We start from the raw sequence: 15,043 nt of genomic DNA on the forward strand, positions 1-15,043 counted from the left end.
TGCTCTTCTCCAACCCTCATATTGTCAGCAAATCTACAGAACACCCTGATAGCTCGACTATGACTTGCACTGCGTCTGTTATTTTATTTTTGCTTTGAAGAAACTTGCTCCGCCAATCATTGTGACCCCCACTTCAAAGTGCCTGCCTGCCCGCCCGTCTTGTGGCAGGCATGTAGTCTTCAATAAGACGAGAGTGAGACTTGAAAAGAGGAGGATTTCAGTGCAATGGCAGGCGCTCTTCCAGCCCAATTATAGGCGGTGGCTGGTGAGGTGCTGCCAGGTGATGTAGCGGCTCTGAGCGTCACAAGACTTCTTTGGGTGACAGACCTAAAGCAGAGTATGTTTATATTTAGGACGAGGAGGTCTGAAGGATTTATCAGGACTGCTGAATGTTTAAAGACCCTGTAGAAGCCGGGTGTGCTGGAGCAAATGGTGGCACTTAGTGTGCCACACTTTTGTCAAACGGAGTGCAGTAAAGCTGGAGTGGAGTTTTAGTTTACTGAGAAAGGAGAAAGTAAAGATGGAGAGCTTCATGTCTCTGGGGTGTCCTTTGAAAGACGCTTCATTTGACCCACCAAACCAACCTGTACATGAAGGAAGCAACAACATGGTAATGCCAGCCGGGCTGCTCGTTGCCTGTGTTACTCTTTATGGTGCCAGTCGGGCTCACGTTTGTTCTGCTTTATTGTATGCAGTTGGTTTCCTTCAGGGTGTCTGTGCTGTCACTTCTTTACGCCCATTGAGGTGACGTATGATGACAATAAAGGCCAGTGGGGTCAGTTCTATGACACAACCCAAAATGCTTTGCAGCCCCTGTTTATAACGAGAGGCCTTCAAGTGGCCGCCTGTGACCCGAGCAGAGACAATTACTACGTCTGTGAGGACAATGGAGCACAATGGAGCACAGCAGACAGGATCTCCAGCAGCTGTCCGCGGCATGGCACGTGCCGAGCTCTCCTCACAATCGCTTCATTTGTTAATGTACGACCTTGTCTGCTGTCGGGGTCTTATTCAGCTCTCGAGACGGAGCTCTCCACTGTCATTTCTGGCGATCACTCAGCAGGATTTCTCCACCCCTTTGTGCAGAGTGAATGTCCTCTTAAAGGTCCCCCTCAAACGAGGCCGAAGAGCAGCAGAAATCCACACTTGAGCGGCGCGCTGGGGGTCCACCGGCGTTTACGGCACAGAGCTCCATTTCAGTTGTCATTTCTGGCCTTTCTTCGCCATTTTTACCTTCAGTTGCCCTGTGAGTTTGTATGAATGACCACATGTGTGGAGAAAAAGAGACGCGCGTGTGCTGACGTGAACTCCACGAGCAATAAAGCAGTGCGTAGTGAGGCCAAGTCAGGCAGAGCGGGCTTCTGAGCGCTTGACCCACTTTGGTCTCTCTGCACGCCTGCCGGGTATCTCGCAGCGACTGCCATGCCGGTAAGTCCATTTATGCTTCTCCTTCCTTTGCTGCCAGATAATAATGCCAGGTCAGCCGGTCAAGTGCCGTTGTACCAGAATTGATGGAAATGGAAAAGACATTCGCTGTTTTTAAGAACGTGCAGGGGCTCCAATGGTCTGCAGCACTTTCTGCAATAGTGGCAGGTGTGTGTGTGTGTGTGTGTACTCGGTATGTGGTGCCAGACGGTCAATCGTGGATCTGGAAGAGGTCAACTGATCCTACGAGAGCGACGTCTGCTTAGGGTCCTCCAGCCGTGTAGGGCTGCCCGGGCAGAAGCCTCGTTTAATTAACAGAAAACGGATAAACTGGCGGTCCTTCAGGCTTTTACTCACTTCTGCTGGTCGGTCTCTCCTGAAGAAGATCAGAGTCCCGAAGGAACGCCGACTTCCAGTCGTTTATACAGGAGGTGGGCCGGAGGGGCGGGGCTTCAGTCCACAGGGAGGAAGTGATGTCATTGTTTGTCTTTTCAACATAAAAGCGACTTCGCTTCACCGCCGTCCTTCCCCGTAATTATTACCTGCTCAAAGCCAAGCAGTTGCTCACAAGGCTTGTGTGTGCGACACGATTTATTAGGAATGGGATCATTACAAATTATACGCTGGTACTGCTGTGGCCTTGGGGTCCACCCCGGGTGGAGTCTACATGTTCTCCCCATGCCTGAGTGCTCCTGAATCCTTTCACAGTCCAAAGACATGCAGGGAAGGCAGCCTGGCCCGCCCGTGTGTGTGTGTGTGTGTGTGTGTGTGTGTGTCTGTGCGCGGTTGTCCTGTGATAGTCAGGCACCCTCTACCCTCGAGGGATTATTCCTGCCTTGTGCCAGATGCTTGCTGAGATGGGCTCCAGCACCCGGTGACCCTACTCAGGATTAAGTGGGCTTAGAAAAATGGCAGGGAATAGAAATTAAAAACATTCACAATTATGAAAGGCACTATATAATATGAAAAAATGGAAACTGCCTCATAGCTGTGTTTATTAAGAGCAAAGAAAGACGACTGAGTTTTAAAATGACTTTTTACTACATAATTAAAATCAACAAAAAAAAAACAAAACTTCACTTCATATTAAAATAAGAAAAACAAACTCCTCGCTTGAAAAACATTTAAATCGTAACCAATCTTATAAAAGTCCAGAAAAAAAAATTATTTGTCAGGAAAGGAGTTATATAATAAAAAAATGATATGGTGCTTATTTTAAAAGACACAATATGATGAAAAAAGAAAGACTAGTTTAAATGCGTACTAAGAAAGAAAGAAAGAAAGAAAGAAAGAAAGAAAGAAAGAAAGAAAGAAAGAAAGAAAGAAAGAAAGTTTCTAATAAAGTTATAAAAGGCACTATATAATGAAAATATATCAATTTGCAATAGTGCTTACTGTGAAGGAGATGATGTAACAAAAAGAAAGAAGGAGTATATAAGAGTGTCTATTAATAAAGAAATAAAGCTTAAAAGTCACTTATTGTAAGAGGCAGTACAGTATATAATAAAAATGTGATTATGTGAATTGTAGAATAAAAAAATTAGTAATGGTGATTTGTTATAAAACAAATGTGAAAGAAAGAAAGAAAGAAAGAAAGAAAGAAAGAAAGAAAGAAAGAAAGAAAGAAAGAAAGAAAGAAAGAAAGAAAGAAAGAAAGAAAGAAAGAAAGAAAGAAAGGTCATTGTGGTACTACTCAGTAACAGACACTATATAATCAAAAATAAACAAGAATTAATGATCAATGAATGACACAAAGAATTTCTCATCATTATTATTCAGTAAAGGTGCAATATAATAAAAAAATAAAATGGTGCGTATTATGAAAAGCACAATATGATGAAAGATAAAAGAGCACGGTGTGCTGCTTACTAAGGAAGAAAGATTCCTATTATGTTCTCCAGTATGAAAGGCACTATATTTGCAAAGGTGCTTATTGTGAAAGGGATAATGTAACAAAAAGAAAGAAGAAATATAAAATGTTATTTATTAATAATGACATAAAATGTAAAGTCACTTATCATTAGAGGTAGCGTATCATTCATTCATTCCTTTCCTAACTGCAGTGCAGTGCAGGGCAGCGTGAGCCGGACAGCTGCAGCCCATCCCAGCAGCCATCAGGCACAAGGCAGGAACAACACCTGGAGAGGGCGCCAGACAGTCACAGGGCAGCAGAATAGAATGAAAAATGTAATTATAGCTATTATGATGGAAAATGAAAGAGACTAACAAAGGTGCTTATTATGGAAGAAAGAAAGAAAGAAAGAAAGAAAGAAAGAAAGAAAGAAAGAAAGAAAGAAAGAAAGAAAGAAAGAAAGATGTTTATTATATTGATTATTAGAAAAGGCACTACATAATTACAGTAAATCAATTTTCAATGATGTTTAATAAGAAAGCAATTATGAAACAAAGAAAAGAAGAAATGTATATCATAGTTTTTGTTAACGATATGATTTAACAAAAAGAAAAATATTTGTAAAGGTTATTTATCATGAGTGGCTCTTTATAGTTAAAAAGTACTGGCGCTTATTGTGAAAGGCACAAAACAATGGAATATAAAAGAGACTGGCAATTGATGCTTACCATAACATAAATGATAAGAAAGAAAGAAAGAAAGAAAGAAAGAAAGAAAGAAAGAAAGAAAGAAAGAAAGAAAGAAAGAAAGAAAGAAAGAAAGAAAGAAAGAAAGAAAGAAAGAAAGAAAGGTCATTGTGGTACTACTCAGTAAAAAGGCGCTACATAATCAAAGATGAATTTGAAAAGTAACGATAATAAGAAAGAGGGGTGGTACGCCAGGCTGGGGGTTCCCACTGCGACTTTTTCGATTTTTCTTTCTAATTACAATTTGCTTGAATTCCATCTTCTGCTGCAGAAAGGTAAAAAGAAAGAAAGAAATCTACAAGGACAAAAGAGGGGGCGATTTGCGGCTGAATTATGCCGCGTTAAGTGCGGGTGTCATTCTTGGTAATGGTCTTAAATGGCTACTGTAACCCTGAGGGGAGAAAGCAGAAAAAAAGGCCAAAGACAAATGAGCTTTCGCCGAGAAGTCGGAGTTGAACTAATTGTCCTAGTTTGCAGATGCTTAATGTTTAACGCACAATCACTCATTTGGAGAATGCTGATGAAGTGTTTGGTGAGGAGCTCTGGGTTTGGGGTTTAAATTTTAATCGTCTCTTTTCAATATTTCATTTCCAGTCCAGATCGGCGGATCATTAGCATGTCTGAGCGGGGGGCTGTACGTGTGCCAGGCCCCCTCCATTTGTAGCTCGTTTTCGTGTGTTTTTGTGGTTTTCGCTCATTTTCGTCTGAGGTTCGCCATTTCCGAAGTCGATGGCGAGACTTTGTCAGATGCATTGGCGCATTAATTGCCGATTTGTTTGCACTGAAGGTTTGCCTCCACTCCCTTGCGTGGTGTCTTTATTATTATTATTATTATTATTATTTTTACTTTGCTCTTTGATTTCCAAGATCAAATGACTTCATGAGCGTTAGTCGAGGTGAGTTTGGGGCTTGGAGTCCATTCGCTACGGAGTGCGGCCTTGAAGAGCGGGACGCGTTTCAAACCCGGCGAGGTTAATTGAAATCCTCCTTCGCCTCTCCTCGCTCTGGCCGAGGTCCCCTTGTGCTTTTTGATTTTATTTTTCTTTCTGCATGGCGTGTCAGGCAGCTGATCATTATTACAGGCCTCTCGAAATGACTTACACCCGCCATAAAGCAAACGGGACAGTAAGCAGTAAACCTAATAGCCTTTCATTAGTTTATTCTAGCATACATAATTGGTTGCATGATTTGTTTGGCCCAACTCTTCCATTAGTGGTGTCCTGCTGAAGAGTAGTAAAAGTAAAAGGGTCAAGTGGCAGCCGTGGAGAGATGAGAAAGTTTGGGGGTCTCGCAGTATTTTCGTGCGTAGGTCCGGCCCGCTGAGTCCTCGTTTGTGTGGGATGAGATCTTCAGGAGCTTTGATGAGATGACAAAATGAAGCAAGTGGTCTCGGCGGCGACAAACCGGGGGCCACTCACATGACCCGACACTTGTGCCAATTGGAGCTTTTCTAAAGTTTTCTTGTGGCCGTGGTGGCTGATATTCCTATTTTCTGAGTTTCTTATTAGGTCACTTTAATCCCTTGGGGCTCGTGAAGCCCATTTTTAGAAGGCCGGATGGCACAAGCGTTTAGTGGACATAAAAGAGTGGCTATTGTCTCGAGGAGATGGGGGCCTGAAGAAGGCGATTGTTACCACTTTGCAGATTTATAATTACATTTGCACTTGGGAAACCTGATCCTGTAAAATGCTTTGGGGTAGTCGTTGAGCACGCGCGTCATATGGAATGCAGAAATCGCTTAATAATCCTCTCAAGACAAAAAAAGCATTAAGTAATTGAACACAGGAAGTCCTCACTTAATTATTTAGAAGTGTTATCAATGCTTTAAGTAAACTGAGGCATTTTGTGCTATCTCTCCGGGCGGAATCTCTCTGGGGACCCGGGGCAGCAGCCATCATCTTCTCATATTCTCTAATGCAAACAGCAAATGGCAGCTTGTCAATAAAAGACCTTTTTATATCATTTATTACCGAACACTTCCACACTCCTGTACCAAACAATTTGGGTGACAGTTATGGCATTGTTTCACTTTGTGTTACCAGGATTTTACAAATGGGCTCACTAATACTGCAAGGGGTGAATGTTAAAATGATTAAGAGTTTTAAAAGGCGTCTGCACCAGCGCAGGCCTCGAGTGCCCCCTTCAGCTGGGAGACCAAGCAAAATAAAACACCTGGCTGGGGACGCAGATGATGAGACAGAGAAAGAGCGGGCGCCCGGGTGCAAGGGAGCCCTCCAACAGCTGACAGCGGGCACCTCGGGCTCACCGCCGTCAGCTTGACGTGAATGAGGGGCCCGCAGTCGGAGCACAAGACGTTCGGGGAGAGACATCGGCATTCTGGGATTTGTTAGGAGGGCAATGGGAAAAATGACTTGAAAGGATCAGAAAATATATCCCAATGAAAAGCAATATAAATACGTCAAGCAGATGCTACCATCTCATTATTGTGTTCTGTCACCTGGCCTGTCACCTTGTCCACCCTCTGTGGAGACACAAGGCCTGTGCTGGCAGCTGTGGGGGACAGCGAGATGCCAGCCCTGGACAGAGCAACTGCCACATTACAGACATCTACTCGGCTCGATTTGAATCTGTTCTGCTGTTCGATTTCTGATCCAAAAATTAGGAAGCAAGCAAAGCTGGAAGGGCTGCACTTCTGCTACAGTGACGTCGGTTATTGAACCCAAGCCATCCACTTCAGTCCGGTCTGCTGTCTTGAGCAGGTTCACAAAAGAAACGAGTACAACTAATGAGAGCAGAACACATGCAGTCCTGGAAGAGCTGGACTGTTCTTCACAAGTCAGATTCAAATAAAGGGGCGTCAAAATGACTAGAAACCCACCCGTCCCTCCACCCGTCTCTCTGTCTGTCCCTCCATGCATCCCTCCGTCCAACTCTGTGCTGTTTGAACCCACCACTGCGATTCAGTCTGCCAATGAGTCGGGAGCCCTGAATAGGACACTCATTCATCACCGCTATGTTATGTTATATTATACTAGGGGGCAACCCACCCAGCCCCTTCGACACTCAATCCCCAGTTGGGGCCAGAATATTAGTAACATCTGTAAATGTACAAAAGAAAAAGGATTATTTATTGGAGTCAAAATCACAAAATTCAATAAATATGTAAAAGAAAAATTCATTATTATTTAACAGAGTAAAAATCATGAAATGAGAAAAAAATATTTACTCTCTTTCCGATTGGAGTGTCCCGTTAAACTGAGGTCCACTACTCTCGATGAGCATTTATAAGAGACGAAATAAACGATCCACTCGTCGGAACTGACATTCTTATTGATAAAAACAACAACAAAATGACAACAGGAAAAATCACTAAAGTGGCGTTCAGTGGGCCTTCAGCGAACTAAACCACCGAAATACAAACATTAGTGTCACGAAGAGATCATTTTCTTAATAGTTTGATCCTGTGAAAGAAAGTTTACTCGACAAAAAATAAAAACCACGACTTTCTTGATATTTTAGTTTATAATTTAAAAACAGAATAAGAATATGAAAATCTAACAACATCATATTAAAGTCTGATAAATTCTGAAAAGAATGATACCAAACATACATATGTAGGTTTAAAAATAAGGCGTGACAAAAAACGTCACATAAAAACGTCACATAAAAAGGAACTTTTAGGCTTAGGATTTTATATATAGAGAGTAGATATTATTATATTATATTATATTATATTATATTATATTATATTATATTATATTATATTATATTATATTATATTATATTATATTATATTGACTGGTAGAACCCAGTAATGAATCAAATCTCAATGAAGTGCACAATTATATTATTCACTCATTCATTCATTATTTAACTAGCCAAGTCAGTAAGTCTTGTTCAGGATCATGTGGTGAGATATATTATATTATATTATATTATATTATATTATATTATATTATATTATATTATATTATATTATATTAACTGAAGTACCTGGCATTGCCTACATATACAGTAATAAACAGAGAAAAAGCTGTCTTTTGGAAATTCAACAGGGCTAAACAGACCCCAGCCGGAGACGAAAAGCTGTAATCCAGTGAGACAATTACATTGTTATCCGAAATTAATTGAGAAGTGAATGTTGTACGTAGCTGTGGTCTTAGATGAGAGTCTGCTTCGGCTCGTACAAACCTTTGTGCACACCAATGATGACACCCTCAGGGAATTGCAGTCCCTGCGTTGGTGCTGGTATTTGAGTTGCCCCCCATACCACTATAATCCCTCTTCCCTCTATGGCATATAGGCATATGTTAAGTTGGACCAACAGCAAGGGCACATGGAAAATTTCATGAATTTCAGTTAAACTGATTAGTGAACAAACAAACAGATATTGAAATCACTTACAATTTTATTTATTAAGATTATATGTACAGGTAGAAATAACTAATGAATTAAATCTCAAAGCAACAGACTTCAGTCACAGCTGTATTATTCAATCATTCATCCTTTATTTAGCCAGTTAAATCCAGTTCAGCATCATGGGCTCAAATTATTATATTTATTATAATAGATAGATATTATATTATATTATATTATATTATATTATATTATATTATATTATATTATACTGAGAGGTACATCTTAGAAATTAATCAAATCTCAAAAGAGCACAATTCCTTCTGGTCATTCATTCATTTTTAAACCAGACAGTTCATTCCAATCAGTAAATCCAGTTCAGGAGCATGAATGGGTGATTATAACAAATTAGATACATAGATACTGTAGATATAATATAATATAATATAATATAATATAATATAATATAATATAATATAATATAATATAATATAATATAGAAAGATAGGACCCAGTAGTGAATCAAACGGAATTTATTTTCATCACAGATATATTATCCAATCATTCATCCATTTTTTAACTAGTTAAGTCCAGTTCAGGACCACTATATTTTATTATATTTTATTAGATTAGATTTTTTTTTAGTTATTATTGTTTGCTATTCATCAATCAATTTAATGAACCCTTGATTTACATATGTTTTAAAAAGAAGTAATTTAGGTATAAAGTTGCTCCCACTGCTGTACATATGAATGCACAATGACAGTGAAGAATAGTTATATTATATTATATTATATTATATTATATTATATTATATTATATTATATTATATTATATATTTTCTGTCCCCCCTGGCCATCGGACCTTACTCCTTTTCTATGTTAACTATATGTTGTCTTATTTTAATTTCTTATTTTGTCTTTTATTTTCATTTTATTTTCTTCATTATGTAAAGCACTTTGAGCTAGTTTTTTGTATGAAAATGTGCTATATAAATAAATGTTGTTGTTGTTGTATATTATATTATATTATATTATATTATATTATATTATATTATATTATATTATATTATATTATATTATATTATATCAACACCATTCCTGACTAATTTGAGCAAACTAATTGGGTTAATCATTTAAAAGTAAATGGAATTTTCTTTTTCTTTCTTTCTTTCTTTCTTTCTTTCTTTCTTTCTTTCTTTCTTTCTTTCTTTCTTTCTTTCTTTCTTTCTTTCTTTCTTTTAATTTTCCTGCTTGACATGATTTGCTTTTCTTTTCTTTCTCTTTTTCGATATTCTCGACCCGTTTTGTTGCACTGACTGCTGGATGGATGGATGGCGGGCGCCTGATATTTCTTCTCGAAGTTTCAGCGCTCAGCGTAGAGAGCAGTGAGCGGCCACGCGGTTGCCTCCTGTGTGTGTGTGTGTGTGTGTGTGTGTGTGTGTGTGTGTGTGTTGGTATTTTGATGTTTCCCAGCGTTGCTTCGTTTTATTTATTTTTGTTTGTTTCTCGATCGAGTGGAAGCCCACGGGCTGAAGTGGAGTTACCCCCCCCCCAAGACCCCCAGGTCTCAGATGTCCGGGCCTTTTGTGCCTTTTGATTTTTTAATCAGCCGCTGGTATCAAGTGCTGCGTCGACTGTACGAGCGCCCGGGCTGAGCAGCTCCAAGCTCTTCTCGTTCAGATTACTGGCGCCTGAAGATTTTAAGGACTGCGATTTCTGGGGGACGAGCAAATGAAAAGTTTTCTTTTGAAGGGACTGGACAATGGTGCCATTAAAATCAGGCTTCATTCAGACGAGGAAAGAGAACTGAAGATAACAAGGCTGCTGATCAAATAAATAGGTTAAACAACTGCCATTAATTAGAGGTTGTGTATAAAGTCCTTTTAAAATGAGGCCTTAACAATTGAATTTTTGCACATTGCCAATGATTTGCCCCCTCCTGAGAAAGGGAAAAAAACCGAAGGAGAAGGCGGGCGCGTGCCGAGGGGCTGCCCTGCACATAATCATGGCACTATTGTTCCTTTGGGCGTCTTATCTCCTTTTGTTTGATGGTATAATTTTCGGGGTAAAGAGTGTTGCAGTGTTTGATTAACTCGCACAAATCAAGATAAAGTATACGGGGCTCTACAATATACAGGGTTTAATAGAAAAAAATGTCTCTCTCCATTAATTCAGGTCTGCAGCCTCCTCACAGCAGCCGCGGCCGGCGTTGTGGTAATTGCCTGCTCGTCGGCTGGATGCGGTGCAAGTCAGCCATCTATGGGCCGGACCCTGCAAGCTGCTCGTGGTGCTGAGCAGAAGAGACGAGAAGATGAAATCGCAGCCGGGGCTCCAGCTTGGAGCCGTTAATTCCCTGTCAGCAGTCAAGAGCGGAGCAGGAATATTTGATTCAATGGAAATGCAAAGTCGGAATTTACTAAACTCAAGCATGAAGGTCAATCACAGACAGGCTGCTGATTGTTTATGAAGCCTGTGGAGGTGGGCTTCACTGGTCAGTCCCGGGGGCTCGTTTTTCTTTCTAAAAGTTATTTTCACGGCCTCTTCTTCTCTCACACACCAGTCGAATGTAAACTTCACAGGCGTGCGTGGGAATTCTGCACATTTGATTTTTAAAAACATTTTTTTAATTTACAAAACGACGTATTGTGCAACAAAACTGTCACATTTGCCATTTGCGCAGGATCTGCCGGACTGGCTGAAAGTTTGGCACCTCCAAAGCTGACGTCCCCAGAGACCCCAGAAGAGGACACGGCGTGTTACCCAAAGGCTCTCGGACGTCGGCCACCACACCTCAGAAATCAAACAGCTGTTCTTCAGTTCGGAAAGTGAATACACCCAAGTCATGGTGGGCAAGAATAAGGAGGACCAGACGAGGGACAAGCGGACCGAGTGAAATGGCAACTCCTCTTCCTGTAGCTGTGACTCTTAGATGATTTTTATTATTTAAAATGTCACCTTACATCAGGCCGCTGACACCTTCACCTCACCAGTCGCTGCCAGTCCCCTCAGCCCACGCAGGCCAGCTGCACCCGAGTGCCACATTATGAGCCGACCCCAGGCCAGGGTGTACCTTTGAGGCTCCCTGGTGGTCACGTTCTCAGCTGTGGTTACCCACGGTGCCCAGTCTGAACCCCAACTCACTCCATACGGGGGGCCGCTTTCATAAAGGGCTTCTCGTCGATAATCGGTGGACGCACAGAGTAGACCAGATTGGTGGAGACCTTACACTTCATCACTTCTCGCTTCTTATCCCTCATTCTTCACCTTATTTATCCCCAGCTATTGACACCTTGTCCCTCATTATTGAGTTCCCCGATTATAATCTGACGTTTGTATCCCACCTTCCACACTGAAGCCAAATATTGACAGCTCACCAAAGAGCCCCCTTTCTTCATTGAGCAGGACGTATTTCTGCACCTCGACACCTCATCGTGAGCTCTACTGGGCCGCGCCGGACGGTGTGGTGTCTCAGTAGCGCCTGAGCCGCAATGGCACGGCCATCTTCTCCGGCGGCGACAGAGGAAACTCGAGCTACACAGACGCTGGCCTGCAGCCCAACACCGGGTCATATCTTTCACAGATCTTTAACAGGCTATTAAGAGTTGATTATTGATGACACTTAATCCTGTGCGTATCTTAAGAAATCTTTTGACTTTCCTTGCAAAGGGAAACCTCATTGATGCTAAATCATTAAAACTTTTAAAGGAGCCCCCAGGGAGGTTTCCTAATCACAAACAATGGTTTCTCCTAAGACGGCTATCGATCACGCTCAAAAGCTTGGAAATTTCAAAAAAGCGCCCCATAAATTTGACCCAAACCGGCGACAAACAGAACTCGCACTTGTGGCCCTTCCATGTCTTTTAACTCCTTCATTCTCGATAAATTACTCGATGGCTGAAGAGTCTCCACTTTCATTACCGGTCGGCTATATTTGAATGAAAGCAAATTTATAAATGAATTATAAAGGGGAAAAAAAGTAGAGCAAGCAGCAGGCCAGTTTTGTTTTATCCCGAGTGCCTAGTGACGATCACAACGCAGTCGTCCCCTCGGGTCACACTGGGAGTCGAGGGTCACGATTGAAGCAGCCCTGCCCCTTAAGCGCTGGGTCCGTGCCCACTCGGCCTCTTCAATTAGAGCGTCACCAACAATTACCTGGCGGGGGATCCCTTAGTCACTCCAGCATAGCCATAAATACGCAAAACAAACACTTAACGTGCATTAATAAAATATTATCTTAACAAAACAACAGACCACAGTGACAGCACCAGCCACCCTAAGCCTGTAATTAAGAGGGGCTCGTGAAGCTCAAAAAGGCTTCATCTGTAGAAATGGCCTTCAAAATTCACAAAGCAGGCCTGGCAGTGAAAGTTAAGAAGCGGGCTTTGTGGCCCGCACACAACAATAAGCCTCTACAGTTTTAAAAAGAGCGAGGGCCATCCAACTGTCTGTCCGTCTCTTTTCTTACCCAGACATCCGGTTGTCCTCGCTACCTCCTCCAACTCCTCTGTGGTGTTGCCAAGGCCTTCCCGTGTCTCCCTCGAAGATGTCCTGGGTCTGCCCCGAGGTAACGTCTCCCTTATCAGATGCTCCACTTTGAGCTCCTACCGAATGGCCGAAGCGTGAAAACCTCAGCCCAAAACAGCGGGACAGATTCTACTAAAAATAAGGAGCTTTAATCACAAACTTAGACAATATGGCCGCTCAGAGCCAAAAACCTGTCATCCCAAATGGAGAGTCGGCCGTGACCTACGACCTCATCGGGCGCCGCAACGCTAAAAAGGTGCAGGCCTGAAATCTTTGGAGCTTTGGGTTTGACTTGTTGCATTTTATGGTTTATTTTTGATAACTGTTTATTTATATCTTCTGATTTCTTCTCAGCTTTTTATTTCTTTATCTTTAGTCATTTTGGATTTTTGAAATTTTGATTTTTTTTGCTGTTTGGCCTTTCTGTGTTCTTGTTATTCTCCCCCCCCACACCTTTTTGAGTTCTTTAATTAATTAACGGAGGGGTGAAGGGTCTGCACTGGTCCCTGGGAGGTTCAAATCTCCTCACCGCTAGAAGAGATCCTCTCCCCCACTGGGCCCCCTGAGCGAGACCCTTAACCTGAAAATCACTCCAGGGTGCTGAACAATGGCTGACCCTGCGCTCGGACCTCCAAAGGTCCTGCCAGAAGACAGTTTGCCCTTGGGGATTAATAAAGTATATGAAAATAATGTTTAATGAAATAAGTCAGGTTTTGTGTGGGGGGGACGTTAGTTTTCTTCATTCTCTTTTGTTCAGAGGAGTATTGTGATGGAAAGAAAAGGCCAGGATGGCAGCAACATTAAAGGCTCAAAACTGGAAGATCAAAAACTAACCAGGAAACCACAAAATAAACGGTGCAAAGTTAATCAGAAGTCGTTGGCAAAAATGAGAGTGAAAAGGTCAAAACACACGTCAGTTAGGGAACGTAAAACGAAACATCGTTCATCCACTGAGGGACCCCGGCGCCAATTTAGGACACGTCGACAGACGCAACAGCAAGATCACGAGATACGAGGCAAGAGTGTCGCCAAAACAAATCAATGGTGAGAAACGAAACTTTTCTACAATTTATCAAAATGCAACTTAGACGACAAAAGCAGACTCCGTACACCAAAAACGATAAAAGAAACAAAAGATGAAAGGTATGGATTGTTTGGTGTCTTCCAAACAGCCACAGCACCCCCTACTGGCTCCTGGTAGGTAGAAAGAGGATGAACCACCCAGAAATGTCCCTGGGCTTCTTGCTCCTGTCCATGTAGCGGACTCCACGTGGACTTTGGGGGGATTTTGGGCTTAACTGCCCCCGAGGTGGAGGTTATGTGCTTTTAGCGCACTCTTTTATTTGGGACGTCGTATTAAACCTTGAAACATGTGGGCCTTTCTTTACAAACATCAACATAAGATGGCAGCTGTAAATCCTTCTGCTGCTCTGATGAAGCAATAAATTGAATTGGGAGTGAAGTCCCAAAAGAAAGGACAAAACAGTGAAATAAGCGGGCATCTCATTCATTTTAGTGCTCCATGTTCAGCTTTGTGATTTCGTAAAACACTCTGCGCTCAGCGCGGCTGCAGCACCGCCTGGGTTTCCATGACAGGTTGTCCTTACCGTCTAATTTAGGACGCTGTTTGTTCCGATGTCTTTACAGGCTGCACTTTGGAGTGCGTTTGCCTTTATCCGCGTGTGGATGTTCATTTCGATTTTCAGATCAAGCTCAGGACGTAGACGTCCAGGAGACAGTGACTGTCAGCTTCTTAACGCTTTGACATTTCTCCTTACATTTGCTTGTGGCCAGTGCATGTGCTTCTGGGCCTGTGGAGGGCCGACACAGTAGCACTATTTATAATACTGCCAGTCCGCTTCAAACGTGGCTCATTTTGATTGTTCTCATCATTTTCTGTAAGCTACTTTTTATGCAAGAAGTAACAAGGAATACGTGAAATGTAATTGAGGCCATTGCCAGAGATGCCAAAAATATTACCCTCTAGTGCCCACCTCTCCATCCCTACTGTGACACTTTCATTTGATTGATTGCTAAGTGCGGACTCAGACTAGGACCTCCATGACCCCCCACCTTACTCGGCCCTGAACTTGCAACAGCAGGAAGCCAAGCGACATAATGGTCTGCACCCGTGTGGCCGTGTCCGGGAACTTGTGGGACACCCATGACGGCGTGTG

General features: G+C 42.1%; 1 protein-coding gene across 2 annotated transcripts in view; it reads left to right on the forward strand.

Annotated features, from left to right (window-relative positions):
* The first annotated feature begins 656 nt into the window (after window positions 1-656).
* The window catches only part of LOC114665839 (usherin-like), a 164,124-nt gene continuing 149,737 nt past the window's right edge, over window positions 657-15,043 (forward strand). For both annotated transcript variants that reach the window (XM_051919556.1, XM_051919557.1), the window contains exon 1: window positions 657-1,428. The gene's annotated coding sequence lies outside the window, so the exon portion shown is untranslated. The remainder of the gene's footprint in view (window positions 1,429-15,043) is intronic.

The sequence above is a fragment of the Erpetoichthys calabaricus genome, chromosome 15 (assembly GCF_900747795.2).
Source record: "Erpetoichthys calabaricus chromosome 15, fErpCal1.3, whole genome shotgun sequence".
NCBI lineage: Eukaryota > Metazoa > Chordata > Cladistia > Polypteriformes > Polypteridae > Erpetoichthys > Erpetoichthys calabaricus.